A 26,408-nucleotide genomic window follows, 5' to 3' on the forward strand; every position below is an offset into this window, starting at 1 on the left:
CTCCTAATTCATCGATCGGAAAAAATTTGGAAAAATATAAACTTAGTATTTCATAACTTCTACAAGAAATCGCCATTTCAAAACTCATTTTATTTTTTAAAATTCTAATAGCTAAAATATGCCTGATTTTTTCAGATTTTTCAATTAAAGAGGATGAAAGGAATTGCGGAAGAACCTGATTTCTTTTGTCACCCCATTACTACCCCTCCTGTCTTCTTCGGGTAAGCTTTTTTATTTTTTAAAATTCGATTTTGAAGCTAAAAATTGTGAAACAATTTATGGACGTGCATTTTAATAGCTACAATATGCCTGATTTTTTTCAGATTTTTGATTAAAGAGGATGAGAGCAATTGTGGAAAAACCTGATTTCTTTTGTCACCCCATTACTACCCTTCATGTCGATGTGTTGGGTTGAAAATTGGCAGACAGTATTTTCTTTGGGTAAGTTAATAAATTTAACATATTAAAAACCTGCAAATTTAGAGAAATTAGATAATTTTATTGTATAGATTGTGTTTTTCTAATGATCCCCTTCGAGTACAATCAATATCAAACATTTTTTGATCAAGTCAGTAAATAACAAGTTATTTCAAGTGTTTTTATTGACTCAGCCTGTATATGCAAAATTATTTTAATGGTATATCTTGTTAACTAGTAGATTTGACAAACAACATACAAACATGATTTTCTCGTTGAAGGTCACGCGAAGGTCAACATATCGTTGAATATGTTTTTTTCTGAGCTATATGGCTGTTGTAACGAAAATATGTAATCCTATTAAAAAGAGTGACCAAGAAAAAATTTGTTTGCCTATCACCATCATAAAAAATAAGCGAGATATTTAAGATGGTCAACTTAGGTGAAAAATGCCCTGTGAATAATTTCTTCATATTATTACTAGACCGCGGAACTTCATGGAAAATAAAAAATGTTTGCATTGATTGCAAGACACAGGAATCATATAAAAATTTCATTCTTCTTTCAATTATCTTATTAAGGTGAAACTAATACACTGGTGGCCTTAAATCTTTTTAATATCTCCACTGTTTTAAATTGTACGTACCCTTCTTTGTCATAAAAAAATGCATAAAATCCGCAGTCTAATTATTACAAATAAAGAAAATAGTCCAGGTGGTCAAAGTAATTGGTCCATCCTGTATATTCATCAAAGTGTTACATATACATATTGCTCTTTATTAAAGTAAACAACAGTTAACTAAGGACTCCGGAATATCTAACCATGATTGCGCTACATATACACAGTGTCCAGATCATTTCATTATGTCAACATTGCCCAACCGTCGAAGCCGATTTCGAGTTTTCGTCTTGCCGCTTGTTCGCGTAGAACCCGTGGTTCCGTATTATTTGTAAAACGCAGTTCCGGGTCGCCGGGTGTATCCGATTTCGCCAAGCGGTCGGGCTCGGAATAATTTATAAGCGCGTTCCACGGTTGATCACGTCGCGTTCTGGTCATTCACAATCAGCCGTCGAACTACGTAGCATGCGTCCGCCTACACGCAGTTGCCGATGCTCCGATGCCGGGATTCACGTAGCGTCCTCATTATTCGTAAATTATTTCCCTAGCCGTCACATTGGCCCGAGCCGGGAATTGGAATTGGTCGGCTCCGACCCGACAGGGTGCAAACCCACACCCCCGTCGGATAGTAATAATATAGGACGTCCGTGTTCCATTGGTTACGTTTCCTCGTACGGACGAAACTCGCCGCGGTTCGCATTCTGCATCGCTGCGGCTTAGGACGATGCACGAAGCAATTATATCTCCGTAACTGTCGCGCAGGTCTCTACCGTAACTGTCAACACTTGATCCCCACTACTGGGGACACGGTAGGGGCTCCTCAACAGTGTTCCGATTGAACCCACCGTTTTTCGCGCATGCGCGGCCACGACAGTAGCGTATCTACAATGACGCAGCAGAGCGGCCAAGGCTCTGACGCCTTGAGGCAGTTATATTGGCAGGAATGTACCGAAACGTGGGTACCAGGACGTGTCCTACGAGATACAAAGTATACAGAAATACACATGTTATAGATTAATTTTTCAGAATCGAATCATTCCAATTTTTTAAAAGTCTGCGGGGTGCTCAAGCTACCCGATTTCATCGAAATGGTTACGTTACTGAGGCTGAAATTGCCGCGCATGCGCGAAAAACGGTGGGTTCAATCGGAACACTGCTCCTCAAACGTCTGCTTCCCCCACCAACTCTTCTCTGACGTGACGCTGCTCGCGTCTCCCATGCATGAGGCCTGCGCACTACTTGCAACGGACGAAGCGTATCCTTCCTTCATAAGGAACATAAGGACATTTGTCCGGGGAGCCAAAATTTATGGGCGCCATTTTGGCTGTAAGTGTGAGAAAAATATTGATGTGTTAAATAGCCAATTAATAGAAAATTTGCTTTTATTAAAATTTAAATAGAATGATTTAATTTTTATTGAAAATAAAAAATATATATGTTCTTAAGGGGTGGCAATTTGTCTCTTTGTCCGGGGCGACGTAAGCGCTAGTGCGGGCGCTGTTCATAATAACGACGGATGCTGGTGGGGGACAGTGGACGCTATGGTGGGGACAGTCTTGTCTCAGTTGAGAGAAAAATGCCCATGCCTGCCCTATAGTATGGGGGAGTGTAGTATTTGCAAACTCAGTTGAACAAACATTGTCACTTTTCGAATACACGTTCAATTACTTATCGTCCAGATACTTTTTGGATCCTCCGTATACAGGGTGCATGTGTAAATCGACCTAGTCGAATATCTTCAAGAATGTTGATGTACAGTAATTACATAGGAGCATAATTGAGTCCACACTCTTTAAATCAGAATAACTTTTTTATAGAAGAATTAGTTTAGTAAATGACGTCTAAAAAATTTGTTGAAAAAATACATTTGGTCGAAATTGGCCAATAACGAAAATTTAAAAGATGTGTTTGGTCGACTCGTATAAATTATATACGTTCTGAAAATTTCATTGAAATTGGTTAATTGGTTTACGAGTTATAAACGATCAAAAGTGGTAAAAATTGCAATTTTTCAAAATCCTCGAACTTTTACCAGTTTTGATTGTTTGTAACTCGCGAACCAATTAACTAATTTCAATGAAATTTTCAGAGAATATACAATTTATACCAGTTGACCAGACACATCTTTTGATTTTTCGTTATTGGTCCAGCTAAAAAGGTTGTCAAAATCAATTTTTACCTTTGTTTTTCACAATTCCGTCCAAATGCATTTTCTCAACATATTTCTACACATCATTTACTAAACTAATTCTTCTAGCCTTAAAGTTGTTCTGATTTAAAGTGTGTGGAATCAGTTATGCTCCTTACTGTAATATAATATAACATTTAATTTTTTCGGACTACTTTATGACGATAAAAATACGATAGTTTTGCAAAGAGCAGGTTGCACCATTGCGTCCCGCGTGCCGAGTCTGCGTTTGGCAAATATTATAATATGGAATTGCGGCTTGCACAGGCAACAAGACGAAAGCTTGAAATCGAACTTTGGCCACCCAGCACGGCGACATACATCGTCGTTCGTTTACCCAGGAACACCGCGCGACGTCTGTCAATTTTTCTTCGCTCCTCTGCCCGGCGATATGTGCTTTTCTTTCGCCTCGCTGTTTTTAAACTGTCCATCACTCCATCGTTCCGACCGATTCACCCCATCGTTCGAAAAACTTAAATTCCACTTGACACCCGTGTAACGCGTTCGAAAAACGCAGCAATACCGGAGAGGAAATTTCTCGTGAGCCACCTGCGTCGCGACACGATGATGTGCGCGGTTTGCATGCGCGCGTTTCACGGTGTCGTTCGTTCCTTCCTTCGCGACGATTCAATGAAATTTATCGCTGAGAAAAATCTGGGGGCAGGGAGAGGGCTGGATCGTGGGTTGGATCGTGTCGGTGGTGAAACGTTCGTTTTTACAGAAAATTCTCTTGCCACAGTCATTCGCCTGCGTCGCTTATGGAATAACTGGTTTGTCTTTGTCTGACACGGTTTTGCTGTATTGTTCCCTCGTGACGTGGATGTCGATATTTTCGAAACAGCGGAATCTTTCTATAGTTCGTGCGCCGTCAAATTCACGCCCCTCCGACACGAATATAATTCGAGCCTCTGCAATGTCTGCGTAGCAGCCTGTAATTTGATGTGAATTGATCCGGGAAGAATTTCGACGTTTATTTGACAACGTTTCAAGCGGGAAACTTATTTTGCTGGCCGGCACGATTTTTTCCCAGCTGAAATAAAGCGGAAATGTTAACGTGAACGTCCTCCTGTATTTTTCAAAGAAACTGCCGTAGTGTCGATCACGAAAGCACACGCGCACCTGTTGAGTTTCACTCATTAAAAATGGATAATGGCTTTTCCCGTCGTACCGATGTTGACTAGTTCGCTGGCTTAAAATTAAAATGCCGGAAAATGACAATGCCTGTGTGTGTTCAACTGAGGAAATAAATTGGAGACTCAAAAACTACAAAATTTATTAGATAAGTATGAAATAACTCGAGGTCCTCGAAGTAGAATATTTTCCATCGAATTTAAGGTGACGCTGCACGCAAACAAGTTAGGCGCACAACGTACGATACGAATAGTAATCGTTCCAAGTTTTGTTCCAATAGACCTGGTGGTTTTACGGTAAAAAATTCTCGAAAAACAGCTACCCTTTCGCCGTTTCAAAGGTCTCTTCAGTTTAGAGCTATTGCCAGCAGAAAGAAACGCTGGCAACGGTGCATGGAAGCCAGAAAAGGATACTTTGAACTCGACAAGTCTCAATCGTTCCTACTTAAGACAAAAAATTTATACCGAATGCGAGGAATTCAAGAACTCTTTAGACAGATCAAAGAGACTATTTTTAGGTTTGTTTTAGAGTGAGGTTCGACTAAGAATTAATAGACCTGAGATCTATAAAATTTTCTTGCCGGTTAATTGATGTTTCAGAAATCTATTATATGTATAATACAATTTTTATGCGATTGTTGTTTGTATGAAGTCATTGGGCGTCTCTCGATGCTTTCATTTTTTTAATGCTTTTTTAATCTACTAATATATGAGTGAATTTATTCATTAATATTGATATTATGTAAATTAATTCTTAATGAAATTTTAATGTTTCAATTGAAATTTGAAATTTCTTTTGACATTAATATAACTTCTTCAGATTATTACAAATAAGAGAAATATTCAAAGTCTTCAAAGTTATTGATCCACCCTGTATATTTTAAACAAAAGAATGCATTTTGCTTATTGAAGGAACAATTTTAATGATCAATGATAATTATGACGAGTACAATTAAATTATTATTATAATAAATTATTATAATAGCTAGGGATGAATCTAGGAATGAATATTTTTTCGTACATATCAGCATTTACAATAAATAAACATGAAATGAAAAAGGAATGATACAAGAACAAAATAAAAATTTTCAGATGAAAATTGTTCAGCGTCACATTAATATTATTTACAGTAAAAATGAATCTACTAAAGAATCCGTACTGGAAGAAGAAAATAATTAAAAGTCTAGAAAACTGTGTTCTACAGTGAAAAGGTTCTTTTCGACTATTCCTTCGAAAGGTGATATTCCTCGAGATACTGAAGCATAATACTCTCTCATTCTACATTGTATACATTTCACAATGCTCGTCTCTGTTAATTCCGAATGCAAATTGCTTGATGGATTTCCATATGTAAATTCTGTTACATGGACGTGTATCGTACATGTAACATTATAACTTCGAAGCTACAAACTTACTGCAATATTTTATTATTGCAATGAAGTATTAAAAAATCGTAAATTAACGAGTAGCATACATCAGCAGGTTAATAATACCTAGTAATCTCCGTTACATAATTCCTTTGTATAATCGCAACACTGGATTACAGAGGATTAAGTGAAATTTATTTGTTTGACATCGCCAATGCAAATATTACAAGTCGATTTGAAATCACAATTATTGAGATTGCAGAGATGCATTCATGAGAAATTATTCAACAAATTTACATCTTTGAGTACATATTATCCGAAAGAATGGTCAAAGATTTGGATAGATTACATTCTTGTTATTTTTATAAACTAATCTAAAATAATGATTTTTGGTACTCTGTCAACCTAATGTTAACAAAAGTCATAATGAAGAAATATTTATTTCGTTGAGACTAAAAGACTTGCTCACTATTACACTGTGGATCTTTATGGAAATACAATAAAGCCTTGATCTAAGAAACAGGATGGAACCGATGATTTTTCTTAGATCAAGGCTTTACTGTATTACTAGAATTACCGGGTGAGTCAAAATGACTTGCTCCTGATTTGTTCTTCCAGAAATATTAAAATTATAAATACGTTTTCCTGAGAAATTCTTTTAGTGAACTTCTCTTTTGAAGTACATATTTAAATAAAACTGGTACGAAATCTAAATAAATGCAATTTTGTCATTATTATAAGGCAATGCATGCCAATTGCGTTTAGTGCTCGGTAGTTCTAGTGTTAATGAATATCACTACGTTCTTAACAAATTTCGAAATGTAATCAGTGCACACAGTTCCGCATTTTACAAGTATGTAAGTAAAATAAAAAGTAATCTTACATATGTAGAACGCGGGATACGTATAAGGTTGGAAAGTGCATCCTCGAACCTTATCACCGTGGCGCGTTCAATCAGACAGTCTTCCATCCATTTTAACAAGCTACCCGGAGCACGGGTCGCAAAAATTATTCGATAAAATCGAGTCGAACCAGGATCCACGTCTCCGTTTCTATTACGCAGTCCCACCTCACGGTACATGCAACTTTGTCAAGCTATCGACGATCAAATTATCGAACCAATAAAACGTCCACTCTCTTTACCGCGTATCAGTTGGCACGGGTTGTCTAGCTTTGAAACACTCGTAGCGCCCAGAGATACGGACGGGGACTACGTCCGACAGATGCCTTTAGGTCTTTGACACAGATGTTCGAGCTCCCTCTCTCTCTCTCTTTCCCCTATCTTTCTCTTTTTCTCCGTGTACATCGCAGAAAATTCTTCGAAACTGTTGTGCAAAGACCAGAAGAGTCTTTTCATGAGGAGCGAATCGATCCGCGCGAATACTCATTCTGCATAGTGCGTCGGGATTTTAAAAATTCAAGGGATTTCAAAAATCAAATTTCGAGTTTTTTAATTCATCTTTGTTTCATCAGATTTAATTCTATCCAGCGTTTGCAAATAGTAAACATTCGACAAAAATTGAAAGAGTGTAATGGAATTTTTATTATTTTTTTTAACAGTAGTATTATTTTAGAAATGAAGGTGACCTTCAATGTTTTGAGTGGAATCAAGGTCAGAAATGGAAGAAATACTTTGACCTTGAAGGCGATTGGGTCGTATACGAATGAATTTGTTTTGACATACGCTTTCATATGACATATAAAGTTATAATACATAACATTCCATTTATAAAATTGCACGTCACCGTCATTTCTAAAAGAAAAATGCGGATACAAAGAAATTAATAATAACTTTTTCCTCTTTCATTGTTTCTAATGTTTACACCCAGTGTACAGTCACTCGCAATAATATTCGGACACTCTTAAAAGGACAATAACTTTTTCAATATTGTACCATGTGAGTTGGATTTTTATTTAAAGTTAAAATTACTGAATGGCGTGAAAAAGAAATATAAAAAAAATTGCAATTGGTCGGTGTATTGTGGAGAAAATACTAAAAGTGTTTTGCACAAATGTTTACTGTGGGTTCACATTGAAAATTTAAAAAATGTCTTGCAGATCTTTGTCAATTATACAGGGTGATCTAAAACAATTCACCTGACAAACTCCGTCCTAGTATAGATCTACAGCTATTCGGAGTTGACCTTCATATGTCCTCTACCACTCTTAACATCCTCTTTCCTAACTGTGCTATCTTTTTATCCCTCTGAAGACACACCACAATATTTATATCTTCGCTTCTGTTGCATCCGAGATACCAGAAGATGATATTCACCGTGTTGAGCTTAGAACTGTCCGCAATTATCGGTGAATTCAACGATACAGCCGTATCGTTCCGCGACGTGGAATACGAGGAAATATAGAACGCGTTGCCGTTTTGTCCCTGGATGAATGTAGGTAACGCACCGAGCGTTGTTCTGTATTCCACGGATGTCTTCAGCTGTGAATCAACCGGGAGACAACGTCGTCGAACCGCGCCATTAAAACGTTGTCGCGGGTCTCTGATTCACGGACGGTGGAGTGCTGTATGCATTAAAAATAACAACCTGACGCGTCGCCGGAGAACTTTGACGGAATTAATGGGATTAAATCAAGCCCCTTTTCCCGGGGTCTCCATTGTGTCCCGCGGTGCGGCCGGCAATCAATTCACAATTTTCGTGAGCTCGGCCGCGACGTCCTCCCTAGCGCAGAAATAATAAGGATAACGAACCGATACTAAAATAATAAAGGTAATGAAGGGACGCTCGTCGGATCCGGAGAAACGGACCAGCGATACGTACACCCTGGAACGGGGAATGGATCACGACAACGCGGGCGCTGTTTGACTGTAGCAGAATTAATGACCTGTCTCTCGTACCTATACGTACAAGCGCGGACCGCGTGGCCAGCTCGACCTTTTTATTTTTGTCGTTACTGAAGCAACGTAAATCTCTCTCTCTCTCCCACTTTTTTACCATTTTTTGAATAATATAGCCCGCCGTGTATCCACGATTTTCTTTTTTGTCTTTGCTGTGTTTTGCCCCGTGTCGTTCTTTGCTCGCCTCTAGACGTTTCCAAACAGTTTGTGAACGTGCGCGCGCGAGCCGCGGGTAATATCTGTATACAGAAGAGGTTACTCGCTAATAGAGCCGTGACATCTTCTGAATAATGTGCTTATGACTATGAATTACGGTAATGAGGACCCGGGCGACAAGGAATTGCTGATGCACGTTCGGCATTAAATCGAGCCGCTCAATCGAGAACGTAGCGCGCGTTCCGAACGCGCCCCGCCATTTTGTCGTCACGCGAGAAAATTGCAAGATGTTCCGTGCCGCTTTAACACGTTCCGTGTCACGCTGTTCTTAACGCGTGTCTGCGACGGTCATCACTTTTTTGCTGATCTTTTAGACCTGGGTGAAATATTATTGCACTTTGGAAAATAAAATATTCTATCGGTTAGAAAGGTTTTGGTGAACATGTAGAAGAGACATGTAGAAGCAACTTCATAATTTCAATAATTGTGAAATGAAAAATGTAGAACCGGTTATTTGACCGGCAGTGTTGGGTGTAGTGTTAAACACCGATAGGAGACAAGTAATTTTTTACCAAATGAACCGCTAGATCGTCCGTCCGGACGACAGTGTGAATAAAATTAGAAAAGCTTGCTAACACCGCAGCCAAGAAGCTTTTCACCACAAACCACCCTCTGCGATCTCAATCAGAAGCCGGTGATAACGCATCCGGCCTTGATAGCTCGAGGTAGACTTCAATCTGCGTTCGAAAATTCTCGACCAAGCAAGTTACACGATCCAGGTTGTGTACACCTGCTTGGCAGTTCGAATTGACGATAGAGTGGAGGCGGGCTAATTACCTGCGTGCACTCTCCACTGGGAGAGATTGCTTGGCCGACAGTAGCTACACAGCGTAGCGAAGCAGCGTACGGTTCCGCTGGGTTTTTCTTGTATGCGTGCGTGGTTTAGTGGCTGGAACTATGTAGGTGTACGTGGGACCACGTACCGGCCGGCTGGCCATCTGCGCACACTAGTGCACAGGTGCACAAGGATGCAAACGTCCACGCAGGACGCGCACACGGCCGCGCTCGGCAATAATCGACGGGCGTTATATTTCAGCCGGTTGAATTGGATTCAACGAGTCGCGCACGCACTGTGCCAAATTTGCAAGCTACACTCTCTCCCCGTGTAATTATACCACTTCCGTGGAGTCGCGCGAACTTACCCATTGGCGGCTGTTCGTCGTGTTGGTGAAAACAGACACGCCTGCCACCTGTCGGTGAAGCCCCGTTCTACGCGCACGCGTCCACTAGGCTTATTTCGCGGTCGCCCTAGTCTCGCGCGGACGATGATGAATGGATTAATTAAGCGTCTCGTGTTCAGCCGGCAACCCGCGCCGCGTGTGCGACTCCACACGGGGGTTTGTTCGTTCGTTCGTTCGTTCAATTTTACTCCTTGCCGGCGAGAACGTTAACCACGCTTTAAGCGGCGTGTAATTGTATCGCCTTTCACGATCGGCAAATCGAATCAACGCTGGATCACGCTCAAAGCCTGTACGCGCCACCCGCACCCGATTTCCTTCTTCGCGTTTCCTTTACAGACGCCGACGACGCCACCCCGACACCACCGACGCCGCAGCCGCACGACCCCCATGAATCCAGCCGAGCAACAGTTTGTCATTCTGTAAGGGAAACGCACACCTTACGGGGCTGCTCCAACAGGAAATGTGATATTTTAGGCTAACTTACGGGGAATGCTCCCTGACTACGATTCCGAGGAAAGTTTCGGCTCGGGGAGCCGAATCCTGTGTGCTTAGATTTGTTGAGTACTGTTTGTCTTTGTTGCTACCCTTTAGGGCCGCGGTATATTTCTGGAGGGCGGCTGGATTTTTAATTGGTTTACCCTTTGCACTCGAGTGGTGACTTTACGTCATTAGACATGTTGGTATCTAATCGATTGCTGAACATTTGAGTATTGCATGAGGTGGTGTATCAATTTCATATCCACCAAATTTAATAAATCATAGAGAATGGAAATATTCTAGGTCAGAAGAAATGTTGGTATCTAATCGATTACTAAACATTTGAGTATCGTATGAGGTAGTGTATCAATTTCATATCCACCAAATTAAAAAAAAATCATAGAGAATGGAAATGTTCTAGGTCGGAAGAAATGTTTCATTTTCCAGTTAAAATAGCTCCGATTGCAAAGGGTTAAGCTTCTGTTGTATGTACTTTACGGTTGTTACTTCACGGTCACCGTGTGTATCACTTTATTTACTCCAAATGTTCATTCGTGGCGAGCACCTCCGTATAAAGAAGCTATTGTTAATAAAAGAATTTCTATTCTAACCTAAAATAAAGGTTTCGTATTCACGTTTAGTTGATTCTGTTTAAAATCTTGATCACGACTAATTGCTCGCATATAGTATTTGCAATCTCAAAACTTTGAAAGTGTTACGAGCATAAACAAACGTGTTAAAGTAGTTATTTCATTAAGTAGAAAGTGATTTATGTTGAAGTGATGCGAAACGTGTTCCAAAGACTCGTAAACCACTTTCTCTGCTGCAACCATTCATCCTTCCATCCACCATCTTTCCTCGTTTGTTCCCTGTCGAGACACATTCAATTCATATTCGCAAAGGCCGGAAAATGATACATACGAGAGACTCGTTGATTTTTGAGGATTTTGTAGACAAGCAGTATGCAGCTGTTGACAAATTAACAGGTTCGTTACCAGTGGCACACGTGTGCGGCAACCACAATCTCGTATTTTGCGTGAAAGTAGTTAAATTAATTTTGTGCACGTTGTTATTTACAGTCGTGACACGTTGCGCAAAATTTATGGTACCTATGGTTCCTTTGTTATATTTCCTTGATACAGATAAAGTAACTTTAAATAGTACGTTCTCTTTGCGAATACGTGAATACGAAAATTGAGAAAGAGAAATGAGTTTATCAGTTATTTGACATCACATTATTTTAAACTAAATGACGTCAATGTAATTTTTACGATATTGTCAAACATGAACCGTTAGATAGTGCTTACTGGCAACCGGCGAATCGGCCAGCAGCCCTTTAATTCGCAGCCTCCCCGAGAAGCGGGGTGTCCCGCGAATGCGCTTTGCAGCACAAAACAAATTTTTCAGCAGATAGACACGCGGCGGCGGCGCGGCGGCGGCGGTGCGGAGGCTGGTTGAAGTTTCGTTCGTTGGCGGTCTCTTAATTAAGTTTGCCAGCCATTACTCTGACAGTAATGAACGCGAAACCGAAGCGGTCTCGAAACCACGTCGGTCGAGCAACTGGGCTTCTGCAATGGGGTGTGGAGGAAGGGGTAGCAGGGGCATTGTTCGTCTTAAGTAGCAGCTAGTTATCGTGTTCAAAGGGAATATCGGAGAGGACGAATTTCAGGGCGCTTAAAGGGCTACTTACAGGGCAGAGGGTGGGGAGAAAGGGGTGGAAGGGATATAGAAAGCGGACCAAGCTCAAAGAGAAATTTGACCGACGCCAATGCGGACGCAACGTTTCCTCCCAATCCTCCTTCGGTTCCTATATAGAGGTTGAAATTAAGACGCTCAGGGCAACCATAATCGCCACGTCTCGGGATCCCGTTGTCGGGTCACGTACAGAAATCCGGGTAGCTAATTAGCCTTCCGCCGCTCCAGGATTCACCCTGGTCAATCAGCGGCGGAGATTCGGTCTTGATTCGATCCTCGGAGCCTCGTTAGCACTGCCGTACATTCTCCTCTCGCTCTCTCGCCGCGGTTCTACTTTGTGCCAAGGTGTATGTATCCGGCGCATACATGTATGCACACCGACACGTCGGTTACATGTACATACGTACGGGCCGGGTGCGCGCGGATGGAGAAAGTGTACGTGCGTGTACCCACTTGGACCCTTGGCGGTTCTGTTCTATGTCATTTAATTGCGCTACGTGAGAGTACCGACGATCCGACTGCTCTCAGAAGTGCTCGGGATTCTTTTACCTCGAGAGATCCTCGAATGTGTCGTAATTGCGGCGCGAGGAGAAAAAGAGCGCCGCGACGCGCGCCGAGTCGAGCCGCGAGCAGCCCCGGCTCCGTTTAAAACATGCATTTCTGTCTTTTCGAGTATTAAGACAATTGCCAGCCCCTCCTTCCGCCGCGCTGCACACGCGAGAATCATCCCCGTTGTCTTCCCTTCAGCCACCAAGTTTTCGAATTTTTGATCCTCCGCGAGATCGCGGCGCGAGGAGAAGACCGCTTTGGGGTTGTTATCGTGGGACATGAGTAACACCGGTCCATCCAAACATTTCTCACTGCGAATAATAATAATGACGTCGACCAAGTTTTTTTACGATTGTAAAACTTCATTGTTGAGTTTGTTATACTATCGAATAATATCCGGTGCTCTCCCTGGCATCATCACATTCGATAATGTGCAACTTTGCACAGATTGATTAGAAAATTAATAGTAAGAATTTTTAAATTTGTATTTACTTATTAAAAAGTTTATGAATGGACCAAACGACTTCAATTTCTCTGTAAGGCTAGAAGAATTAGTTTAGTAAATGATGTGTAAAAAATATGTTGAAAAAATGCATTTGGACGGAATTGTGAAAGACAATAGTAAAAATTGATTAACTTGTAGAAGTTACGTACGCTCCGAAAATTTCATTGAAATTGGTTCATTAGTTTACGAATTGTAAACGATCAAAAGTGGTAAAAATGGCAATTTTTCAAAATCCTCGGCCTTTCACCACTTTTGATCGTTTATAACTCGTGAACCAATTAACTAATTTCAATGAAATTTTCAGAGCGTATATCATTTATACGAGTTGACCAAACATATCTTTTCAATTTTCGTTATTGGCCCAGCTAAAAGAGTTGTAAAAATCAATTTTTACTATTTTTCTTCGCAGTTCCGACCAAATGCATTTTTTAAAAATATTTTTTGGACGTCATTTACTAAACTAATTCTTCTAGCCTTACAGAGAAATTGAAGTCGTTTGGTCCATTCATGAAAAAGTTATTCTGATTTAAAGTGTGTTGAAACAGTTATGCTCCTTACTGTATATATTTAGTTGTTAAAATAATTAATAACATAATTTTAACATAATTTACAAGTACTTACTTGGTGACATTATTTATTAATTCGTTTTGGTATCCTAATATTTTTTTGAAACAGTTATTAAAGAGCCTACATCACATTAGGCATCCGTTGCTAAAGGTGAAGTATTGAGTTTCAAAAAACTTGAATGGACTCGAGACTATAATTGGAATTAGTTGACACTAATTTAAATAATATTGCAGTGATTTATCAATGTTTAAATAGTCCATATTCGAAGATCCTACTTTATAATATGACGCATTCTTACCTAAACTAGTCTCTTGTTTCGAGGAAGTATTCTTCACCTTGACAACCTATTTCAAGGTCATTAATATCCGAGGGAAGAAAATCCTTTCTTTTTTTATTTTTTTTAGACAGGTTGGGACCTGGAGTTTTTGGTAAAAGTTTCCTAGAGTTGCTCTCCACTTTTGAGTATATAGTGATTTTATCTTGAAGGTTAGATTCAGCTTTAGCTATCTTGTTTGTTACTTAACAAGAACATTTTCAAATATGGGGAGTATCCTTTCCCACTTAAATCCCCATTTAAATAAACACCTATTCATAGACGAACCTACACATTCATAAAACCGTACAGCTACGAAGCAAATTTCCCTCCAAGTCTTATCAGAAGGGCTAGCGTCCTACTCGGCCGGCTATAAATAACTTAAGGAACTCTCAAATTTCTCGATGCTATTCGAAAGGCACAGGGGCAGTACACGGAAACTGTAATAAAGAAAAAAAAAATTCCTTTGACCCCGGAGAAGGAGAAATTCCTCTTAACTTCTTCTATCAGCCGCAAACTCGTGTTTACCAGACGCTACAGCCCTTAGCTTAACCTTAAGGTGAAGGTATCTACCGAACCGAAAATCTCCCGAAGGGGAGAAAGAAGAAGCCTTCCCTCCATCTGATCCTAATCCGGCCAGTTCTCGCCTCGCTACCATTTCCAATATATAAATCCGTTGCTCTGCCACCGAACATCTAAGGGGTCTGCTTGGTAGCCTTAAGAGGTCAACCAGCAGTCTCGCTGTCCTTCTCTCGCCCTTCCCATCTTATCAGCTTACAGGCTCGGCAGTACCATCGGGTGGGGGGGCTAATCCGATCGACTATCTCCCTTTTTCCGCCATACAATTTTCAGAAAGCGCGTACGAGTCCGGCGACTCGGTGCAATCTCGAGTGACGGCGTTCGTGGGGGATGGAAAAATTCGGGCCGCGGTGGGGAGACAACGGAGATCATTCTCGAATGTGGAGCACGGCTCATGCAGGGGCTTGCAATTGTCTTAATACTCGAGAAGACGGGAATGCGTGTTTAACCGGGGCTGGGGACTTCTCTTCGCGATCATATTGTAGGAAACTACATCTCCGTAACTGTCGCATCGTCGCACAGTGCGGTTTTTCGTCCGAAAAGTTGGAAAAAACTGTTTTAGGTTCAAGGTTATAATTAGACAGCGGATTTTATGTATTTATAACTAAAATGAGTAGGAGTAATTTAAAACAGCGAACACATTAGCAGAATTTAAAAACATTGTTATACTATTGTCAACCTATTAAACATATTTAGAAGATAATAAATTTCTTTTTCACTCCAGTTTGTTGTAATTCAGGTGGAAAATTTTTATTTTGCATAAAGATCCCCTGTCTAGTTATAATACATTGTCGTTGAATTCGTTTTAAAAAATCAAAATGACTCATGTTTTGTCAAAGACATTTCTGTTCAAAATTTTATATATGGACCATGGGCCATGTGATATAACTATTTTATGTAATAACTAGACTGCGGATTTTGGGTAATTTTGGGTAAAAATGGGTAAGCACAATTTAAAGCAGTGGATATATTAAAAAGATTTAAAGACATCAGCGTATTGGCTACAGCTTAATCAGATAACTAAAAGAAGAATGACATTTTTATTTCACTTCTGTGTCTTGCAATCAATGCAAACATTTTTTATTTTGCATAAAGATCCGCGGTCTAGTTATAATATAGTAGGTCGTTGAATTCGTCTTAGAGCCAGATATAACATTATGAAATCGAAAATGCATTTTAACATTTAAAAAATCAAAATGATTTTTATCTTTTTATGAAATCAAAAATGCATTTTTACATTTAAAAGATCAAAATGATTTTTATCTTTTTATGAAATCTCAAAACTGCATTTTAACATTTAAAAGATCAAAATGATTTTTATCTTTTTATGAAATCTCAAAACTGCATTTTAACATTTAGAAAATCAAAATGATTTTATCTTTTTATGAAATCAAAAATACATTTTAACATTTAAAAGATCAAGATTATTTTCATCTTTTTATGAAATCAAAACTGCATTTTAACATTTAAAAGATCAAAATGATTTTTACCTTTTTATGAAATCAAAAATGCACTTTAACATTTAGAAAATCAAAATGATTTTTATCTTTTGCCAAAAACAATTCTTTTCAAAATTTTATACATATATGGACCATGCACCATGTGACATAACTATTTTATGTAATAACTTTATGTAACGACAATTTCAGAAAAATAGATTTGCCCCAAATCAGTTGAAACGATGAAGATATAAATCCCCAGAGATATCCCCACAACATCAAAACGTGAAAGCACCTATAGCCACCCCGAGTAACGAAAGGATTAATCAGGAAAACCATTTGAACAATAAGATCGCAAAAACGATGAAATCCGACGTTTCACATTACACGAGGAAAGACAAAAACGTGCGACAGTTTCCGGGCGGCACCTGCAGCAACTGCAGAGAGGCGAGGATAGCGGGCACGCAACAGGAACAGGAACAGTAACGTTGCGTGAAGGGAGAACACGTGCGTTCGAGAGGGTGCGTTCTCGTTTCCCGACGCTTAACGCGTAATCCATTAGCCAAATTAATATCTGGAGCAAATTGCGTTTGTCGCGGTAGGCATTTCGGCAAAGGGGGTGAGAGTCGCCGGTCGCGCAGGGGTGTCGAGAGGGTGGGGCGAGTGGGGTGGTGGTGCTAGGGTGCCCGTTGTCAGGGCACTATTACTAATTCAGAAGGCGGTCGCAGCGCCGCAACGTTATACAGCAGGCGACGCATTCTGCATAGCGTATTCAACGGTACAATGGGCCGTGGATGCGAGTTTTGAAATATGAATATGAATACGGGCGCGAGTGCACGCCTCGTCGAATCGCGCCAACCAAGACAGGGGCTGCCGATCGATGACTTCCCTTTTCTCTTCTGCTCACCGACTATGTTACACCATGGGTTCTCTCCTCTCTCCCATCCCCTACGTTTCGCCCCTGCACTCCTGCCGCCGAGAGATACGCCGCGGACTGATTTATGCGTTTTTGCTGGAAACGATAGGTCCGCTCGCGACGCGATCCACTCGTAAACCTCGCGCCGCTGCGCCGTGAGCCGCCTCGAATTTTCCCTCACGTTCACGCTATAAACGCGTCCGCCTCAGGGAAAGAGGTGTTGAGAACCCTGTTTAGAAAGATGGAGTGTCAGCTCGCGACCTCGAGAGAAAGAGAACATCATCATCCCTTCTACGGAATCACGCTGATTCGTGGAAACCCTGCTCACCCTGCTCTTTTCGCTTATTAGCCGTTTACCTACCTTTTCGCTCATTAGCCGTTTACCTACCTTTTCGCTCCACGGCTCCATCAAGGTCATGCAGCAATTGTTCGTCGTGAATCGACTATGCAACAGTTTATCATTCAAACGCACGTTTGAACGGCGGTAATCGATACGGTGACCATATTTTTGGGGGTGAAATAGGGGATGAAAAAGAGAGTACGTATTAAAAGACATTATTTATTGTAAGGAACGAAAAGAATATCTTATCAAACAATATCTTATGAAACTATGAAACTATGAAACAAGGTCTTAGTGTATACCGTAGAATTCGTCTTGATGTCCTCTGCAACAAAGCCCGCGGAGAACATTTTAGCAAATGGAAAGGTTACTTCAAATCGCCTCAGGAATCAACCCTTAGTAGTTAAGTACATAATGTCTAGGCTGCGGATCTTTATGCATTTATAGCAAAATTGACTAGACGAAATTCAAAATTGTTAAAAAATATTAGAAATTGAAGATGTCAATGTACGATTTCTCCTCTTTTAAAATCATTAAGGGAAAAGATAACATTCAATTTAGTTTCTATTTCTTGCAATCTATGTGGACAATTGTTATTTTGCACTAGCTTTTGCCCGCGGCTTCGCTCGCATAGAAAACCGTTTAATGCCCTCGGAAATTGATATTGTTTCTCCATAAAACCTTTTAACCCCCCATTCACCCCTATAGAGTTTTAATTTTATGTTATGCCGCCATCTTAGATTTCAAACCCCCTTTTCACCCCTTAAGGGATCAATTTTTTAAAATGCCGAAACAGGTGTTTGATTAATTATATCAAAGAGCATTAAGATCAAGTTTCAAGCAAATCCGACCACAAATAAAATATTCCTCAGACAAACGTTCCAACCCCTTTTCACCCCGTCGGGGGTTGAATTTTTTAAAATGCCGAAATAGGTGTTCGATTAATTATATCAAAGAGCTTTAAGACTAAGTATATATATGAAGTAAATCCGACCATGAACAAAATATTCCTCACATACAAACGTTACAACCCCTTTTCACCCCCTTGGAGGTTGAATTTCGAAATATCCTTTCTTATCCGTTGTATAGATCATAAAGGAAACCTCTGTGCAAAATTTCAGCTTTCTAGGTCCAAGGGTTTAGCCTGGGCGTTAGTCGGTGAGTGAGTGAGTCAGCACTGCATTTTTATATACATATAGAGATAAAGATCCGCAGTCTAATAATGTCATTTCTGGAATGGTGTTTGCCCATCCTATTCCAGACTTAACCATCAGGTTGTTCCAAATGAAATGGCCGTTTTGAATCTTAAACATAAACTTTTATTTTAGAAGCTTTATTCATATTCCATTAATTGAAATCATTTCCATCGACAATCAATGCACTTCTTCAATCGTGATACAAGTGCCTCAATGCCTTTCTGGTAGAAATCTAATAAACGTGATCAGCAATTCATCAAATGCAGTTTTTACAGCACGTTCTTCTTTGTAGCCCCCTCAGCAAAGAAGTTTCACTTGGAAAAACCTTGTGTCCAATACTTACCGAACGCCAGACATTTTCGCTGTTATTCGACAGCTTCGGCAGAAAGTCACGGCAGAAATTAGCAGATACCACGACGCCCATTAGAGAAACATTTGTCCAACGAGATCGACGATTCGTAACACTGCGGCAACGTTCCCCGCTCGCTTATTAGCCGTTTCCCTCGACCGTGCACTTTCATCCCCCAAGGCCATCGAGCAATCGGCTGGTCGGATCGGTTTTTTTTAGTCGTTCATTCGATGTAATTTTACGGGGTGTGGATTGAACGGTGTGTCGATCCGGTGGCTCGTTCGTATCAGAGGGGTGGAAGGGCCGGCTATTTCCGATAATACGGATCGCCCTACTTTCTCGCGTCGGGCATTAAATCTAATAAAAAAAAAATCGCATCCCTTCTCCCGGGCGATTTTCATGGAAGCGCCATTACGTTTGACCCGGGTGCGGTGGTGGGTCGTTTCGAGTGCTATGAAAAAATGCTTGAGCGAGCATATCGAGTATATCGGTGCCGGGTTATGCTCCGATCTTGCGGTCTAACGTGGCCCGTAGTATTCGAGACGATTGCCAAAAACCCGGGCGAAAAGTTCGACCACTCGGAGAATCATTGCCGGGGAAGAATTGATCGCCCCTCGCGCTATCAAACCGTGGAGAGAGGATCCTCTCTCGGTTAATTTGACGTGGGCGTTCTGGCCCCGAAATCGGTGGCGATTCCACCCCTGGTGCCACGGCGTATTTGGCCCTCGGTGCATCATATAGCCCAGGGTCTGTCTCGCCCCGTTACCGCCTTTCTTGGACGGTTCCTCGAGAGGCCGGCCTCTCCCGGCAAGATGCTGCCGCCGGCAATAACCGGTAACGTATTACCACTTCTGGTCGGTTGAACGCATTTAGATCGCCTATTTGGCAAGGTAGCGGAATAACTTTGCGTTTTACTTCGGCGTCGACGCGAATCAAGCGCGAAACCAGCGCCAACCGGCGAGTTACGGTACGCCGCGACGAGAGGAGCACAGCGGAGCAAAGTCGCCAGATTAAGACTCGTTCCCCACTCTATTCTTCCCCTTCTACGACGCTATTCCCCCGCTCTTCCGACACGGCCCGGTCACGTGACGAGTTTCATCTTTGTAGTGCACTTAGGCTTGTACAGGGTGATTCTGGGAACTGGGACAAGTTAGTGCAATTTTTAAAGTAAAAATAGAAAAAAATGATGGAGGGAAAAATTATGTATGTCATGATACGTTCTAACTTGCTATGACCTTATTTTTTATGTCGATGCACCGATGCAGGTGCAATTGCACTTTTTTCTTTAATGCAATCCAATTTGTTTGTTAAACCAATCGAACACTTTTATTATACTACGTATAAAAGTATTCACTCAAGGTCATCGAAATGTCAATACTTCACGAGACATTTGACATTACTTTGCAATATTATAAACCGCCAGTTATTTTCTGAACTTCTACAAAATTCTACTTTGTGATTTATACAACGTACTTTTTTATATTTTAATAGTTTGAATTGTGATATGGTGTTGACAAAAGATCACCATTCTGAATAACATTTCACTTTAAAGTTTTTGGTCGATTTTAGTTTACCAGATAGTTGCAAAAAAAAACTTCACTAGTTTATATTGAAGTGTGTACTGAATGGTTACAAAAATAAGTCCTGCAAATCTAGAAAATGTCTTCTTTGTGAAATGAAATTGATTTATTTCATCCAATATTTCAAATAAAAATATAATCATGTTTTGATTTTCATTTTTTCAATTTGTAATATTGTTAAATAAATCTAGCTATAATTTGATGTTCTATTTACTTCATAGGGACTTTTTTGGTAAGTGTTTTCAACAAAATTTGTTTCCATGGAACTTTTAATGTACAGAATCTGGTCCACGAGAATAACTTGCGAAAAAATTCCGAACAGGTAACAATTGTTTTCGTAAAAATTACATAGGAATAGGTATTTTATTTTATTTTTTACTTTTTTAAGAATTCTCTCTTTACAATAATTTACAGTACCACTTTTTTAAAAATTCTCTGTTTACAATACCGCTTTTTAAAGAATTCTCTCTTTACAATAATTTAAAATACGACATTTTTAAGAATTCTCTTGACAATAATTTACAATACCACTTTTTAAAGAATTCTCTCTTTACAATAATTTACAATACCACTTTTTTAAGAATTCTCTTTACAATAATTTACTATACCACTTTTTAACAATTCTCTTTACAATGATGACATGATGCGCCTCTTGCGTTTCATAAATGATCAGATAAAGAATATACATGTGTCACAATGTCACGTGACCAGTCCGGTACTAGCAGAGAGGGGATTTTCCCCTCAATTCGAGTCAATTCCCCTCATATGGCGACTCTGTAGCGGATCCGATCGGAGCGGAGCAGAGTGCTGCGAAGCGGTGTGTAGCGGAAAGCGGGACGGAAAACCGGAAACCGTTCCCGAGGATGGAGGCGGCCACGGTCGCGCGATGCGATGGCTTGACCAACCCTCTAGGATAAAACTTGATCCGGTCGCGCGTGAATTATTCGCCAACGTCGAAGCCGCGGACTGCGGCCGCCAACCGCAATTGCGAATTACGGGTGCGCGGCCGCTACGATCATTGGGATCGATGTGCTCCGATGAGGCGCGCTCCGTCAGGATATCGTCGCCGCCATTACCATTCTTTTTAGTTAAGGGGGTATCAAGCCAAAAAATCTGGCTGGCGCACAGAAAGTATTCGAAATTTAACCCTTAGCGCTTGAATGGTAACTCTGGAGGTGCCACCAAAAAATGTATATTATAAAAAAAGTCATGGAAGGTGTTATAATACTAAATTTTGTTACATGAAGTTGTAGCGACTTATAAATAAATAGTAATCAAACCAGGTATTGGTAGGGGTCCTACCTAGAGGAGTCACTTTGGCTGCTCTTTACTTTACCGGACTCAAAATTTGTGCCTTTCTCCTACAAATTATGATGTATTTTGTATGTAATCCAGTAGATTTGTACTCAGGGTCCCTGCAGATCGAAGTTTCGATCCTGTAGGATCAATGGTTGAGGAGTTATGGTCGCTTAAAGTTGAGCATCTTTCAGTGTTTTTGACAGGTAAGGGCGCCGGTTACCGAGCAGAGCCGCTAGGTGGTAGTTGGTTCGTGATTAGGTCCGGGGGGCGGCGAGGTAAGCGGCTCACGGTCGTCACTACAAACCAATATGGCGGCGCACTTCTCTGTCAAAAACACTGCAGATTGCTCAACTTTCAGCGACCATAACTCCTGAACCATTGATCCTACAGAATCAAATCTTCGATCTGCAGCCGCCCCGCGTACAAATCTACTGGATTACATACCAAATACATCATAATTTATAAGAGAAAGGCACAAATTTTGAGTCCGGTAAAGTAAAGTTTACCCGTCACTATGGCTGCATTTTTAATCGAAATCGATTGACGTTTCCCTTAATCAAGAAACAGCCCGTTCTGCTCTACTTTGTCATTCCAGTTTGACAAAGTTGGGGAATTTCAATAGTAGACGGTTAACTGATATTATGGAGCTCTGAAACTGTGAAACAGCGACATATCGTCGTTTGAGCTCTCAATTTGTGGAAATTAAACTAAATGAATAGCTGTTGCACTAGGAATATAAAAATAAATTTTACAAAATTATTAATTAGAGATTCACTTCATTATTAGTATTCACAGCGAGAAATGTTTCGATGGAGATTAAGTGATTTCAAGAGATGAACATTATTCTTTATCCGAGCTTTTCTTTGCAATATTCAAATTAAAGTAACTCTTAAATTAATCATTTTTCGACATATAGATGGTTAATACGTATGGTTCTATTTAAAAAAATCAGAGTTGACCTTCGCAGAAAACTTAACTTAATGTTGCTACCGTTGTGAATCACACTCACTCATTTTTATGCTAATAACTTATGCCTCGTTGAAGCGTACTGTTTAACTTATTGAAACGTAACGATGAAAATTACATTCATCAATTTCAACGTTTCCTGCAAAAGATATCCAACGGAAAAACTACGCTGCAGATTGTGAATTTTTTTATTCCTGTCTATGTTTAATGAGGGTTTAAAAGGTATACCGCGAATCGTGAACATTATGGGAGTGAAAAACGAGCTGAGCACAAAAACATTCGTTGACAGCAGAGATACCGAGCGCACCCAGTCTTCCAACAAACAGGCTTCAGACGATCTCAAAAAGGGGAGATCTGCTCGGAGACAACAAATAACGGCTGAACATGAGCTTTTTTAAATTGAGGAAAGCCTACGTTAGGCCACTGACATAGCTGACTAAGTATAACTAAAAAAACCACCGTGGTTTTCATCGTAATCGCATGATAAACGCGTTTTTCAAGAGACGACATTTTGCAATATAATTGGAATTTTTCTTCAGAAAATATTACGTGAAGTCAGTAATCTTTTGGCCTGTATATTAAAATTAAGAAGCTGTAATTAATTATTTCAAGAGACGACGTTTTGCAATATAATTCGAATTTCTTCTCAGGAAATATTACCAGTGACCCTTTGGTCTATATATTAAAATTAAGAAACTATAATTAAACTTATAATAGAAGAAACTATAATTAATAATTTCGAGAGACGACGTTTTGCAATATAATTCAAATTTCTTCTCAGAAATGAAGACATGAAGTCTAGCAACCTTTTGGCCTATAAACGGTTTTAATCTACAAAAATTGAAAATTGCATAATTAATTGTATAATTGAAAAGTATCAATATATCATTCTGAAGGTATATGTATATTAATATCATGTCAGAAAGGAAGCATTTGGCTCCCGTTTTCCACGTAATTGATGCAGAATCTGATTCAAATTTGATTTTACAAATTTGATTATTAAATTACTATTTTATCGGTGTTCATACCATCGGATTGTTTTCAGTAAAAATTTAATCTCGCGTTTCAGAGATTACCAGTTTGTCAATTTTTATTTCTACGTTGCCCATTGATATTATAACCATAGTGAATACCAATTCACAAGCATAAAGTGATCTCCAGCGTTTTTGTTCTAGGTGATTGGACCAGTTCGGAACTGTACATCCGATACAACATTTTTTTCACCGATGTTTCCCAATCGAGCTGAAACTTTGTAAGTATTAATAGGTCTTCCATAATGCGAATGTAACTCATTGCAATGTAGACCGATTTCGATGAAATTTTCAGTATCCATATAAGTTGCCGAAATCTATAAAACGAATTTTTTAAATTATCGTTACAGGCCCAGATAAAAAAGTTGACAAAACATCATTTTTAAAAATTTTGTATAATTCCTACCAATTGCAATCGTATTAAATTTTTGTTTACGCATTCTCTAGCGAACTAGCCGGTCTAACATCTTCAAAAAATTCACGTCCTTTGGTCCAATTTCTAAAAAGTTATGCGATTTTTAAGGGTGTCCACTTTAAATTGTCAGTGACTGTACAATATAAATATATAATTTAACTACAAATTTTGTAAACGATCACTATGGACGCGAGGCACTACGCAATATCCAGAGTCCGACAAAAATATCTCCCATCAAATAATGTTCTCAGAACACAAAGAAGCCAGATAGAAAATCAGGAGATTCCAAACTCTTTGATTGGATGATCCCACCGGTAATAAGCCCCTCATTATGCAATATCCAAAGTCCAGGGTGGCGTGGAGATTTCCACCATTCCTCGATCAGAGGAAGCAAGCAAGCAACCAAGCAAGCAAGCAGTCGGAATGAAATTCTCGTCTTCCTTTGAAAGTGGTCTGGGCGAGGTAGAAGTTTAGACGGTTTTGCTAATCTAAGGAAAATAATCGGAGCGGAGGAGTTACGTGGTTCATCCGGATAACGCCCCGATGTTCGGCGCCGATAAACCGAGCCAAAGATCTCGGTAAGCCTTGATAATGGCGCGAAAAATACCGACTCGCCGGGTCCGGGTTCTCGTGTTCGTGTTCAGCCCGAGCGGGCAAAAGAAATGGAATCGCTCGGCTATCTGCGGGGGGAAGATGTCGGATATCGTATTTTATGTAACGTCGTCGTTTTTCAGCTATCAACACGGTCACGCCGCGCCGCCCGCCGCCGCATCGCTCCGCTCCCGCTCCTCTCCGTTTGTGTTCCTCTTTCCGATCGGATAGTTTGTTTAACCGATGGGTAAACTTGATCGACTGGCTCCGGGTAAATTTGAATATGGATGCGTTTCAGGTTTCACGAGTTCCTTGTACCGATTGCTTCGTCAATATTATCAGTACCGCAAACGGCAAATATATATTTCCCGTAATTTCAATATCCGTTACATTCGACCGAGACCCGGGGATCAAAGTTACGGAATCGGAGGCGAATCGATGGCGCGCCGTTCCGACTACGAATTACTGGACCGTGTCCGTCGACGTGCCGTGCGGATTGCCGTGTTTGCCGTAATGGTCACGGTCCACCGCGATAAGGGCCCCGAATAGCAAATTTTCTTGATTCGACGACGACGTCGACGGTCGACCGACCACCTTCGGGGTTCATTCGATCGCATTATATTCCCATTTCGAGCGTGTGCAGCTCCGGCGTCGCTCGGCCCGACTCGGCCCGACCCGGTCTCAGCTCGGCCCGGGCTCCCGGAGGACGGAAAAATCCCATTTCAATATTTTACGGCTTACGCCGTATCGCTCCTTGCCGGCCCGGCGTCGTTAATACACGCGAAACAGCCAGCAACGACGGAACGGTACGGAACGGCACGGAATAGGACGAAACGGACCGGCATGGAACGGGACGCGATCCGATGCGATGCTCTTGGGGTTTCGAGCCAGCCGCGAAATGACGTATAGACGCTTCCACTATCCGCTGGTTGAGATACCCAGAACGCTCCGTAGCAAACCGCACCGCTGGGGTCATAGGCCTACCGGATTACCGAACCGGCTATGCTTCACCGCATGCCAAAAGTCCGTGTACCCGATATCGTTCAGCCCAATTACTGCGATGTTTCGCCCATAATGGAGCTATTACGGAGTTGCGTTGTCACCTAGGCTACGCGATTAATATTATTTACGGGCGAAGAATAATTCACACGACGCGATACACCGTGGTTGTTGCTTTCGTTCGGTGTACACATGGTTGGGGTGGGCCCGAAAACCTCGGTTACCTGAGCCTCGGCTTTTGACGACTCGGATTGGGTCGGGTCGGGATCCGAATATTCGTGATACTCGGGTACACGAAATCGAAGTCGAAACGCTGATTTAAGAGGGAATTTTAAAGGGAAGTGTTGTTCCGAGTGGTGGCCTTGAGAACGTATTTCAAGGGGATTGAAATCTGGGAGGAGGTAGCGCATCGATTGCATGGAGTTAAAAGTCGTTTAAAAAGATGACTGCTGATCTTTATGCAGAATAAATATATTTTTCATTGATTGTGAGAAGCAGGAATAACATACAAATTGATTTCATCCCTTAACGACTTTGCTCGTTTGAAAGCAAAATCACAACATATTCTTGAATTCTTTGAATCTTCTATTGTTTTATATTTCGTCCAATCAATTCCTTCATAAAGAT

General features: G+C 40.6%; 1 protein-coding gene across 1 annotated transcript in view; it reads left to right on the forward strand.

The window, feature by feature from the left end:
• LOC143216929 (uncharacterized) overlaps positions 1-26,408 on the forward strand; it is a 76,034-nt gene that overhangs the window by 34,663 nt on the left and 14,963 nt on the right. The window contains exons 5-7 of the mRNA XM_076440512.1: positions 136-221; positions 324-441; positions 23,921-23,997. The gene's annotated coding sequence lies outside the window, so the exon portion shown is untranslated. The remainder of the gene's footprint in view (positions 1-135; positions 222-323; positions 442-23,920; positions 23,998-26,408) is intronic.

The sequence above is a fragment of the Lasioglossum baleicum genome, chromosome 16 (genome assembly GCF_051020765.1).
Source record: "Lasioglossum baleicum chromosome 16, iyLasBale1, whole genome shotgun sequence".
NCBI lineage: Eukaryota > Metazoa > Arthropoda > Insecta > Hymenoptera > Halictidae > Lasioglossum > Lasioglossum baleicum.